Here is an 11,037-nt window from a genome sequence, read left to right as displayed (position 1 = left end):
TAATGATAACAACACAACTCGGTTTTGATTGGCAGTGGGGAAGGTGCCTGCCATTATAATAAAAATTCCTCAACTGTAATCTGCCTGAAAGTAGGAAATGGGGCCTGCCGTTAAATGAAAATTCCCAACTCCTTTGTGAATTTCAGTAAAGAAGTGGACCTGCCGTTATCATCCCAACTCCGCAACTCGCACTTTATATTGGAAACAACGTCTGTGGACCTCCCTATGCTATTTCTCGGATAACGCCAAAAGAGATGCAATTTTAAAAAATCTTATTCACTTCATGAACAGTAATTTACTTCGATATCCGTATACAATGTAGAATACCTTAGCGAAGCACAGGTACATTTTCTAGTATTCAAATAATAATGAAGGATATACAAAGCCTTTAAAAGTTGCTAGAGCGATCTCCATAGCAATTCTCTATACAGTCTATAGCAGGGTTTTCCAAACTTTTTGTCTCTGAGGTTCCCTAGCGTATCACATCCATGTCCAAGAACCCCCTAGCCATAGAACATAATACTGAATTCAGTGAACAAATCCGTAATTTTGTAATATTATTATGTTTGATTGTATTCATGTAATTTAGGACTAATATTTACTTTCCTTTAAATTTAAATGTAACGTCATTTACATGAAGATATTTTATATATGCATAGATATTGTGATAGTGGCTAATAACTACAACAGTCTGGATCTGGAAACTTACTTCAGAAAATTCACTTGGTGCAGTTGTTGGATCAATGGGACGGATGGTGCTGTTTCCCAAAAAGAAAAGGCGTTTCACAAGCGTATTCAACCGAACCGAAGATCGACCTCTACATTAGCTCTGTTTCTTTACTTGTTTTCATTTGTGTGAGAGCAGAAAAGATACTCTCACATAGGTATGTTGTCACAAAAAGCATTAAAAGCAGTACTACCGAACTCGATAGCTGCAGTCGCTTAAGTGCGGCCAGTATCCAGTATTCGGGAGATAGTAGGTTCGAACCCCACTGTCGGCAGCCCTGAAAATGGTTTTCTGTGGTTTCCCATTTTCACACCAGGCAAATGCTGGGGCTGTACCTTAATTAAGGCCACGGCCGCTTCCTTCCCACTCCTAGCCCGTCCCTGTCCCATCGTCGCCATAAGACCTATCTGTGTCGGTGCGACGTAAAGCAATTAGCAAAAAAAAAAAAAAGCAGTACTTCCTTTCAAGAAATCGTATGCCGGGCTGAGTGGCTCAGACGGTTAAGGCGCTGGCCTTCTAACCCCAACTTGGCAGGTTCGATCCTGGGTCAGTCCGGTGGTATTTGAAGCTGCTCAAATACGACAGCCTCGTGTCGGTAGATTCACTGGCACGTAAAAGAACCCCTGCGGGACTAAATTCTGGCACCTCGGCCTCTCGGAAGACCGTAAAAGTAGTTAGTGGGACGTAAAGCATATATTATTATTATTATTATTATTATTATTATTATTATTATTATTATTATTATTAAGAAATTGTATGGTACAGGGGATGTTATGGACCAAAAAGTTGATCAGAGACGTGGAGTTGTGATACAAGGTCTTCACAAGATACTGCCAACTTGTATCATTTGTCGGCCAAGAAGTACATATATTGTATGACACTTACACAACATTGAAGATATTTGTTTCTAAATTTAGAATAATGATCTATGAATTGTATGTGTACAATAACATTTTGCTTTTTTAATACTCATGCCTACAACTTACGGATTATCGTCGGGGACCCCGGGAATCCACGCACTACAGGTTGGGAATGACTGGTCTATACCGGCTTTTGTGCAACCTTCATACGACTACCGCTGATATCTTCCTCGCCGGAGAAAAGTATAGAACTAAAATTCACCATAAGCTATTTTCGTGTAAAACCAAAAGATACATATAGAGTTTTATGTTTTAAGCCCCTTCTGAAGCACCCGCCTCCGGCTGAATTTTTTTGAACAACTTACAGCTGAAATCCTACTCGATCTTTTTCTGAACTGAAGTACCAAGTTTCATTAAAATACACTGATCCATTTTTCCGTAATGCTGTAACAGACACAGACAAAAATTAAGCAGAACTCGACATAGATCATTACATTGATGTCAGTATTCTTGTCCGAATGTTGCGGTTAAAATCAATATCATATGAAATGCTCGATCAATTGAAACACTTTTCACGAACAGAACTGCTCTGGTGTTCTAACAATGCCAAGTTTCAGGACTGGAATGACCCGGCCACAGAGAGGGGTGAACACTGCTCTGCCTCTTCCGTTAACTGTGCAAACTTACCATTCCTTTCAGTGTTTCATAGCAGGGATCAAACAGCTGGAATACTATGATGAACGTACCAGTAGTTATCAGAACATGTATGAATAATAATAATAATAATAATAATAATAATAATAATAATAATAATAATAATAATAATAATAATAATAATAATTGTTACGGGGATACCCGTGGAGCAGAAAGAGGTTAAAGAAGGTGCCGGGGTGAATGGGTCTATCTACAATATCAAAGTTGAGTTAAAACTTTAAAAGGTTATAATTCTTTTCCAAAAACAAACTTAACAATATTTTTCACTGAGTGAACATAACAATATATCAGGTACAAAAGCAATCTTGAAACAAGGCTAGGAAAATCAAAGATTCAGAACTTTAACAATTTTGGGCTTCAAGCCCCTATTTTACAATGTCAGAGATACCGGATCCAGTTTACCAAAACATTAATTCAAACTAAAGAATCATTTATCCAAGGGCATAAATCCCCTTAATTCAAGAGCAGTTGCTCCCTCAATTACAATGTCAAGCCTTCCAGAGGCACCCTTCACAATTACAAAACTTTGAAAAAGAGCTAACAGGCTCTCAGTTTCTTACGGTCCACTCAAGGCAATCATCAAAATTTTATACTCTCTGCCTTTCCATGGCCCAACTACAATTTGAAACAGGGGTATCTAGTACCCAACTTATAGGGCCTTTGTGAAAAGAACACGTTAGGTAAACGGCCCGAAACACAAACTAAATGGAGGCGAACACTGCGCTCCAGATAATGAAATATTAAAACCTATAGGGCTCTCGGGCCGATGAAGCAGGGGCTATTCCCAACCTACTGACGTGGCTCGCATGGAAATCACTTTAACACATTACAGGAAGAAAACCGTTACAAAACGAAGTCACCTCAAACCAAGATGAAGGGGAGCTCGAGAGGGTAACTCACTCTCTAACCCCGATTTGCAATGAAAGATTTTACGAAGTTTTTACATTAGTCGAAATAAAGGTTACATTTTAGAAAAGTAGGTTACATGGTTAAATATTCAGACCTTCCCCTAGGAATAACTTGCGGCTACAGAAAGAAAGATGGAATGATGTGGCCATTACCTTGCAGATGTTCTAGCTGCCGACGAAAGAGGCCGCCCGCCTCCTGCTTAAACACACACTCAGATAGACGACGATCAATTGGCAAGGAAACACAAAAAGCCGCAACTTATATACCCTCAGGCAAGGTTCGAGATAAGTCAAGACTAAACCAGCTACACCCTCACAATTTAATTGGTTAATCTCAAAGTTACACTCAGAATCGAACAAGAAGCCTGTGATAGGTTGAAAATTAATTACAGAAATTTTTGATTGGCCAAATTCAAAACTAGTGGGAAGAAAAAAGGAGGGTTGCCAACCCAAAAATAAATGAACACAGATCAGTTATGGAAAACCTCGAAATACAAAACTTCTTTAATTTATAAGTTCTTTCCCTTTGCACCAGAGTGCTTGATCATAATTTTTAGTAGAGTCATCTGTAGAAAAATGTCCAATCATCTTGATGCATAGCAAAACAAAACAAGGAGAAATTCAGTCAGTTTAGAAACTGCACAATAACAACATTACTTAATATTTCAGTGGAGACCTCTTCTGATTAAAGTTCCAACTTGTTGTGTTATTAGTTTCACTTTTTGATTGATAGAGGAGTTTATAAAGGCGGTTATTTTAAATGAGCTGTGTTGAGGTGTACCTCCCGGTACAATAATAATAATAATGGTTTTCCTTGGTTTCCCATTTTCACCCCAGGCAAATGCCGGTACTGTAACTTAATTAAGGCCACGGCCGCTTCCTTCCCACTCCTAGCTCTTTCCTGTCCCATCGTTGACATAAGACCTATCTGTGTCGGTGCAACGTAAAGCAACTCGTAAAATAATAATAATAATAATAATAATAATAATAATAATAATAATAATAATAATAATAATAATAATAATAATAATAATAATAATAATAATAATAATAATAATAATCATCTTGTACTAGATAAGATCGTTAGAACATGGGAGAAAGAAATATACGGGATAAATATGGGAACGAGAGATAAGCGAATCAATATTAAGTGTCTTGCCTTTGCTGACGACCTAGCAATAATCACTCGCACTCCCGAGGAAGCCAGAACCGCTCTTGAGAATCTGCATGAGATTGCTATTAAGACTGTCCTCTTACCGGGCGAGTTGGCCGTGCGCGTAGAGGCGCGCGGCTGTGAGCTTGCATCCGGGAGATAGTAGGTTCGAATCCCACTATCGGCAGCCCTGAAGATGGTTTTCCGTGGTTTCCCATTTTCACACCAGGCTGTACCTTAATTAAGGCCACGGCCGCTTCCTTCCAACTCCTAGGCCTTTCCTATCCCATCGTCGCCATAAGACCTCTCTGTGTCGGTGCGACGTATAGCCACTAGCAAAAAAAAAAAAAAAAAAGACTGGCCTCCAAATATCATATGAGAAAACACAATACATGGACTCCAAGAACACCAGTGTGGAATTACTTGGGACCCAATATGGCAATATCACACGAGTTAAACATTTCAAGTACTTAGGTGAAATTATTAGAAGCACTGGTAACGACAGGATAGCCAACAAAACCCGTGCCGAAAAATTACGTAAAGCCTACACAGTCACCTGGAATATTTGCAATAAGAAATCCCTTTCCATCCAAGGCAAGCTGCGTCACAACCATACAGTAGTTCTTCCTGAAGCACTCTACGCGATTGAAACATCAACACTGACCATCAATATCAATGGCATCGAGAAAATGGAACGGCAAATACTTAGGAAAATATTTGGACCAAAGTTCCAAGATGGAATATGGATGCGAAAAAGCTCGGAAGAACTCTACTCGCTGACCGAAAGATTCACTTCAATCGCCCGGAAAAGACGTATGCAATTCTACGGACATCTAGCACGAATGGACGACTCGCGACTGACCAAGAAAATCTTCCTCATTATCAGCGGAATCCGACAAAATAAAGTACGGTGGCTTGCTGACACCCAAAAAGATCTCGCAGAAGTCGGCGTTGACCCACTGACAACTACACGGGCTACATTTAGACACAAAATTAACTTGCACAGCTTTGCAGCCAGACAATCTACAAGAAACTTAAAACTCCAGGAGGCATGGACTCAAGAAAGACGACAGACTCACAGTGCGAGGATGAAGGAGTTTTGGGAGGATAAGAGAAACAAGAAGAAGAATGCTAACTAATGGTTCTACGTGCTCCTTAGAGGGCCTAACGCATATATATAATAATACTACCGAGCTCGATAGCTGCAGTCGCTTAAGTGCGGCCAGTATCCAGTATTCGGGAGATAGGTGGTTCTAACCCCACTGTCGGCAGCCGTGAGAATGGTTTTCCGTGGTTTCCCATTTTCACACCAGTCAATTGCTGGGGCTGTACCTTAATTAAGGCCACGGCCGCTTCCTTCCCAGTCCTAGCCCTTTCCTGTCCCATCGTCGCCATAAGACCTATCTGTGTCGGTGCGACGTAAAGCCAATAGCAAAAATAATAATAATAATAATAATAATAATAATAATAATAATAATAATGTTGGTTTTACGTCCCTCTAACCACTTTTACGGTTTTCGGAGAAGCCGAGGTGTCGGAATTTACTACCGTAGGACTTCTTTTACGTACCAGTAAATCTACCGACACGAGGCTGACGTATTTGAGCACCTTCATATACCACCGAACTGAGTCAGGATCGAACCTGCCAAGTTGGGGTCGCAAGGTCAGTGCCTCTACCGTCTGAGCCACTCAGCCCGGCGAACATATATGAACCAGACGAATAACATTACGGCATCCAATGTAAAGGGAGTATTTCTTCCTCCTTTTGTGACCCCTTCTTGTCTTATTCTTAGAGCCTTTGTTCCTTCGCGATTTTTTTTCCTCATGTTGATAGTCATCTTCACAATTTTCCTTGTCGATGTGAGCTGTTGACCATGCGGTTTCTCCCCTAAAGACAATCACAACAAAAACCATCACCACTTGACACAATTGAACAAGCCTTGATATGGACTAAGCAACAAAAATCTAAATTCATGAATATCCCTGTTTATCATAGCAGGTACGGTAAAAGTATAGTTATAGCACATAAATGATCGAAAATTGTATTTTCCATAACTTCTGTTAAATAATATGTATTGATAGGACGACTAATAACATAGGTATTCGAGAATTAGTATTTAGGCCTTCCCCTAAACTACCATTTCATCCAGTGCAAATAACATTATTTATAGCCTAGCCCTAGACTGTAGTGCCTTATTCGCGTTGCGAAAATGTTACAACGTTTGGGCTGGGAAGACTTGGGAGAAAGGAGACGAGCAGTTCGGCAAATTGATATGTTCCGAGCTGTCGGTGGAGAGATGCACCAATGCAGATCAGTGGTGATTGATTGATTGATTGATTGATTGATTGATTGATTGATTGATTGATTGATTGATTGATTGATTGATTGATTGATTGATTGATTGATTGATTGATTGATTGATTGATTGATTGATTGATTGATTGATTGATTGATTGATTGATTGATTGATTGATTGATTGATTGATTGATTGATTGATTGATTGATTGATTGATTGATTGATTGATTGATTGATTGATTGATTGATTGATTGATTGACAGTGGCAGGTGATCCGAAACTGAGGGATGGGATTATTCTATTCTATTCTATTCTATTCTATTCTATTCTATTCTATTCTATTCTATAATAGATGCAGAATTGCCGCGTGATATGTGGCAGCCAACGGAACATTCACAGCTATGCGAGGTTTGCTGGATGAAAATGAAGTAATAACCACCCAAGTGACCACCTCCGTAGCGTAACGGTTAGTGTTATTAGCTGCCGTCCTCGAAGACTCGGGTTTGATTCCCGGCACTGCCAGAGATTTGAGAATGACAGGACGGCTGGGATGTAATAAAAAATTATACATGGCAGGTCATCTCCATTGGGGGTGTGCCCAGCGCCGCAACGTTGAGGTCTGTCCAGGCCTGCAATTGAGGCGAGTCTGGAGCTAAACGGGCCCGGAAATTTCCCAATAAAATGTCACTCTGCACGGGAAAGGTGGCAAGGTTATTATTAAAGAAACAATGACAGTTGGTACCAAAATATAAAATTTTAGACGTCGTTATTTCTGTTGCTGTTTTTCCACGAAACTATGATTTTCGAAACTGGTATTATTATAAAGAACTACATACAAAATATTATGACACAAGACAGACTCTCTGAACTCAGCCTCCTCAGCATCGAATTTATAATCCATAGATATCATTTTAATCGTCAATGCCATTGCATCACTGAAAGTGCTCTCTGCGTCTCACGAGAAGTTGCGGCTGCTTGTAGGTACGGCATGAAGGTCTGGGCTTTCCTTGGTAACTTTACCATTTCCTCAGTGTAATCACCAACATAAGATTTTCTGAACACCTTTGTTTTAGTAAGAGACTCATTCTCCTCTTCCTAAGAAGGTACTACACTATGCTACAAACATTAGTCGTGGTAAACAGTGCGAGCTCTCTGAAAAAGATGCGTGTTCATTATTAAACAGTTCATTATGCAGTACTTACAGTAAATGTGTAACTAAAGCGCAATTGCACTGCCAATTTGAAACTTCACAGCAGCACCTTAGTTCACTAGAATCACCGCGGAGGGAATCGATGTTTGTGGTCAGGCCTTGAGACTTGAGATAGGCGCATGCGCGGCACCATGCTTACCCCCCCGCACTCCTTACCCCGCACGGCGACGCGACTTCTCGTCAGCCGACCATAGTAGTCAACGTTGCATGGTCCAGTTTTTTAAAAAAATCGTGAGTACAGCAAAGTTTTCAAAAACGAAAGGCAAAAGATAGAAAATTATATTTATTTACGTTAGGCCTATATTCCAATTCGTGCAAAATTTGTAACTTTCAAAATAAAATCTATTAATAAATTAATTAGTTTTGTCATCTTATGGCAAGTTCTTTGTATACTATATAATAATTTCGTGTGGCTATTTCTAGCCGAGTGCAGCCCTTGTAAGGCAGACCCTCCGATGAGGGTGGGCGGCATCTGCATTGTGTAGTTAACTGCGTTTTCTTGTGGTGGAGGATAGTGTTATGTGTGGTGTGTGAGTTGCAGGAATGTTGGGGACAGCACAAACACCCAGCCCCCGGGCCACTGGAATCAACCAGTGAAGGTTAAAATCCTCGTCCCGGCCGCGAATCGAACCCGGGACCCTCTGAACCGTCTACACATCTTTAAACATTACTTTGTTAATGCATAGGTATCGTAAATTAGGTCTTTTAGCTGAAATAATTTATAATAATTTTGTCATATACCTTTTCTTGTAATTTCATTGCAGCTGTTCACAATAGCCTATATGATACCCGAGTTCTTTCTTCATGACAAAATAGATGTCCTACAGTTATTTCACAATTCGCATGTTATAAGAAAATGATTTATTACGTGTAACCCCTCATCGGGGAGTATATGGTGTGAAGCATATCATCCGAGGCAAATAAAACTCATTTAAAGAGCTTTAATGAACTTAAATCCATTTTTAATCCGAAAATCGCCTATATAGAAGGTGGAAATTATGTATGGAACGCCCACATCGAGTCTCAAGATGGCGGTTCCAGAAGTACCGTACCATTCGTGTCCTGACCTTTTATAAATAGACCTTGGTAGAGAGTGCAGATCGGCGCGCTATCTCTTGAAGATTGTTTGTAAGAAAACAAAACACAAGCAAACCGATTCTCCCAGAAGTTCATCTAAAGAAAACTAGAATGCGCGGCTACTCGCTTATCAGTCCAGGCATTTGTATACTAGAGTGCGATGATACAGGAAAGGCTGTGTCGCCAATTCCAAGTTCGCACTATATTAGCGGGAGCTTCAACCAAGGTCAAGTTCAGCTTCTTAAAATTGAAATAATATACCACCAAAATGAAGAGAATAAAAGATTTTCTGTGCCAGCTTAGTTGTGTTCAGTTTTATCATTATTTTCTAATTATGCAGTTTAAAAGTAGGCTCCCTCGGCGAGGGCGTAAGAGGAAAAAGTTCTCTGAATCATCTGGCTCCTCCCATCAGCGTCACCGCATAATCTCAGTCTTCCAACAGAGAGATAGGAGCCGAAGGAACATGGTAAGTACATGTTACTGTGACACTCCTTTTAAATATCTATTATTATTATTATTATTATTATTATTATTATTATTATTATTATTATTATTATTATTATTATTATTATTATTGGTGGGTATGTATTTGAAGGCCACCTAGCCGACGCAGCGAAAACATGTTCGATTCAGCCGGTAGGACGTAGGATTGATTCTCTGACAGGAAAAAAATAGATTACCATCAACGATAGACATGCATATACCACGGTATCTCCTGCCTGTCGTAAGAGGCGACTAAAAGGGACCTCAGGGACTGATAACTTGGAACCATAGGTTGGCGACCACGGGGCCCTTAGCTGAGTCCTAGCATTGCTTCCACTTGCGCCAGACTCCTCACTTTCATCTGTTCCATCCAGCCTCCTTGATCAACTATTGTTCTTTTTCGACCCCGACGGTATGAGAGCATTCGAGGTCTAGGGAGTCTTTAATGCCCTTCATGGCCCTTGTCTTTCTTCGGCCGATTCCTTCATACTTCGAAGTGTCGGTTCCCTTCCATTTTTTTCCTCAGATTAATATTAATAGAGGATGGTTGCTTAGTTGCAGTGACGTAGATAAGGGGGAAATATCTCTCTCATGAGGCGCTTGCACTCCTTATTATAAATATAGTAAAATAATAAAAACATCAATTTACAAAATCATCCGTTTAAAATGTGTTTCATTATTTGTATTGTTATTTCAATTCATATCCCTCCTTCAGCAAGAGGCTCCGTGGCTCACGTGGCAGAGCTTCGGCTTCTCATCGCTGGGTTTCGTGGTTCAAATCTTGGTCACTCCGTGTGAGATTTGTGCTGGACAGACCGGAGGCGAGACAGGTTTTCCTCCATGTACTCCGGTTTTCCCTGTCATCTTTCATTTCAACAACACTCTCCATTACTATTTCATTTCATCTGATAGTCATTAATTATTGCCCCTGAGGAGTGCGACAGGCTTCGGCAGCAGGCACAATTTCTATCCTCGCCGCTAGATGGGGGCTTCATTCATTCCATTCCCGACTGAAACTGGAAACAGGCTGTGGATTTTCATTTTAATCCCCCCCACCCCCCACCCGTAACTCACATTTAAATGGACCACTACGCATTTAAAAATATGTTTTATTATTCACATCCCCCCTCCCCCAAGGAAAAGAAGTATCTACGCCACTGACTAGATGTACTTCCTCTTAAAACAACAATCACCACCACCACCACCACCACCACCACCATCTAGAGGTACAGGTGGCTGAGCAGAGTGATGTCCACTCTGTCCTACTTAGTGCCAAGGTTTTTAGATATTGAAGGCTTCAATCTTCTACTTTTTCGTAGTTTGTACGAATTTAACATCGTTTCACGTGTTACGAGTTTAACATCCCTTTGATTAGCATTACAATACATAGCATTTCAATAATAATGAAAATCCTCAGCCTGGTTCCAGTTTCAGTCAGGAATGGAATGAGTGAAGCCCCCATCTAGCGGCGAGGATAGAAATTGTGCCTGCTGCCGAAGCCTGTCGCACTCCTCTGGAGCAATGATTAATGACTGACAGATGAAATTATATTATATTGGAGAGTGTTGCGGGAATGAAAGATGACAGGGAAAAATGGACTACCCGGA

At 40.4% G+C, this 11,037-nt stretch overlaps 1 protein-coding gene across 2 annotated transcripts in view; it reads left to right on the top strand.

The window, feature by feature from the left end:
- Window positions 1-9,121: 9,121 nt before the first annotated feature.
- Window positions 9,122-11,037, top strand: part of LOC136877483 (serine/threonine-protein phosphatase 6 regulatory ankyrin repeat subunit B) — a 36,676-nt gene continuing 34,760 nt past the window's right edge. For both annotated transcript variants that reach the window (XM_067151571.2, XM_068228665.1), the window contains exon 1: window positions 9,122-9,413. The gene's annotated coding sequence lies outside the window, so the exon portion shown is untranslated. The remainder of the gene's footprint in view (window positions 9,414-11,037) is intronic.

This window comes from Anabrus simplex, chromosome 7 (genome assembly GCF_040414725.1).
Source record: "Anabrus simplex isolate iqAnaSimp1 chromosome 7, ASM4041472v1, whole genome shotgun sequence".
Classification (NCBI taxonomy): Eukaryota; Metazoa; Arthropoda; class Insecta; order Orthoptera; family Tettigoniidae; genus Anabrus; species Anabrus simplex.
The sequence above is the reverse complement of the archived record's forward strand: the minus strand, read 5'-3'. Positions and strand labels throughout refer to the sequence as shown.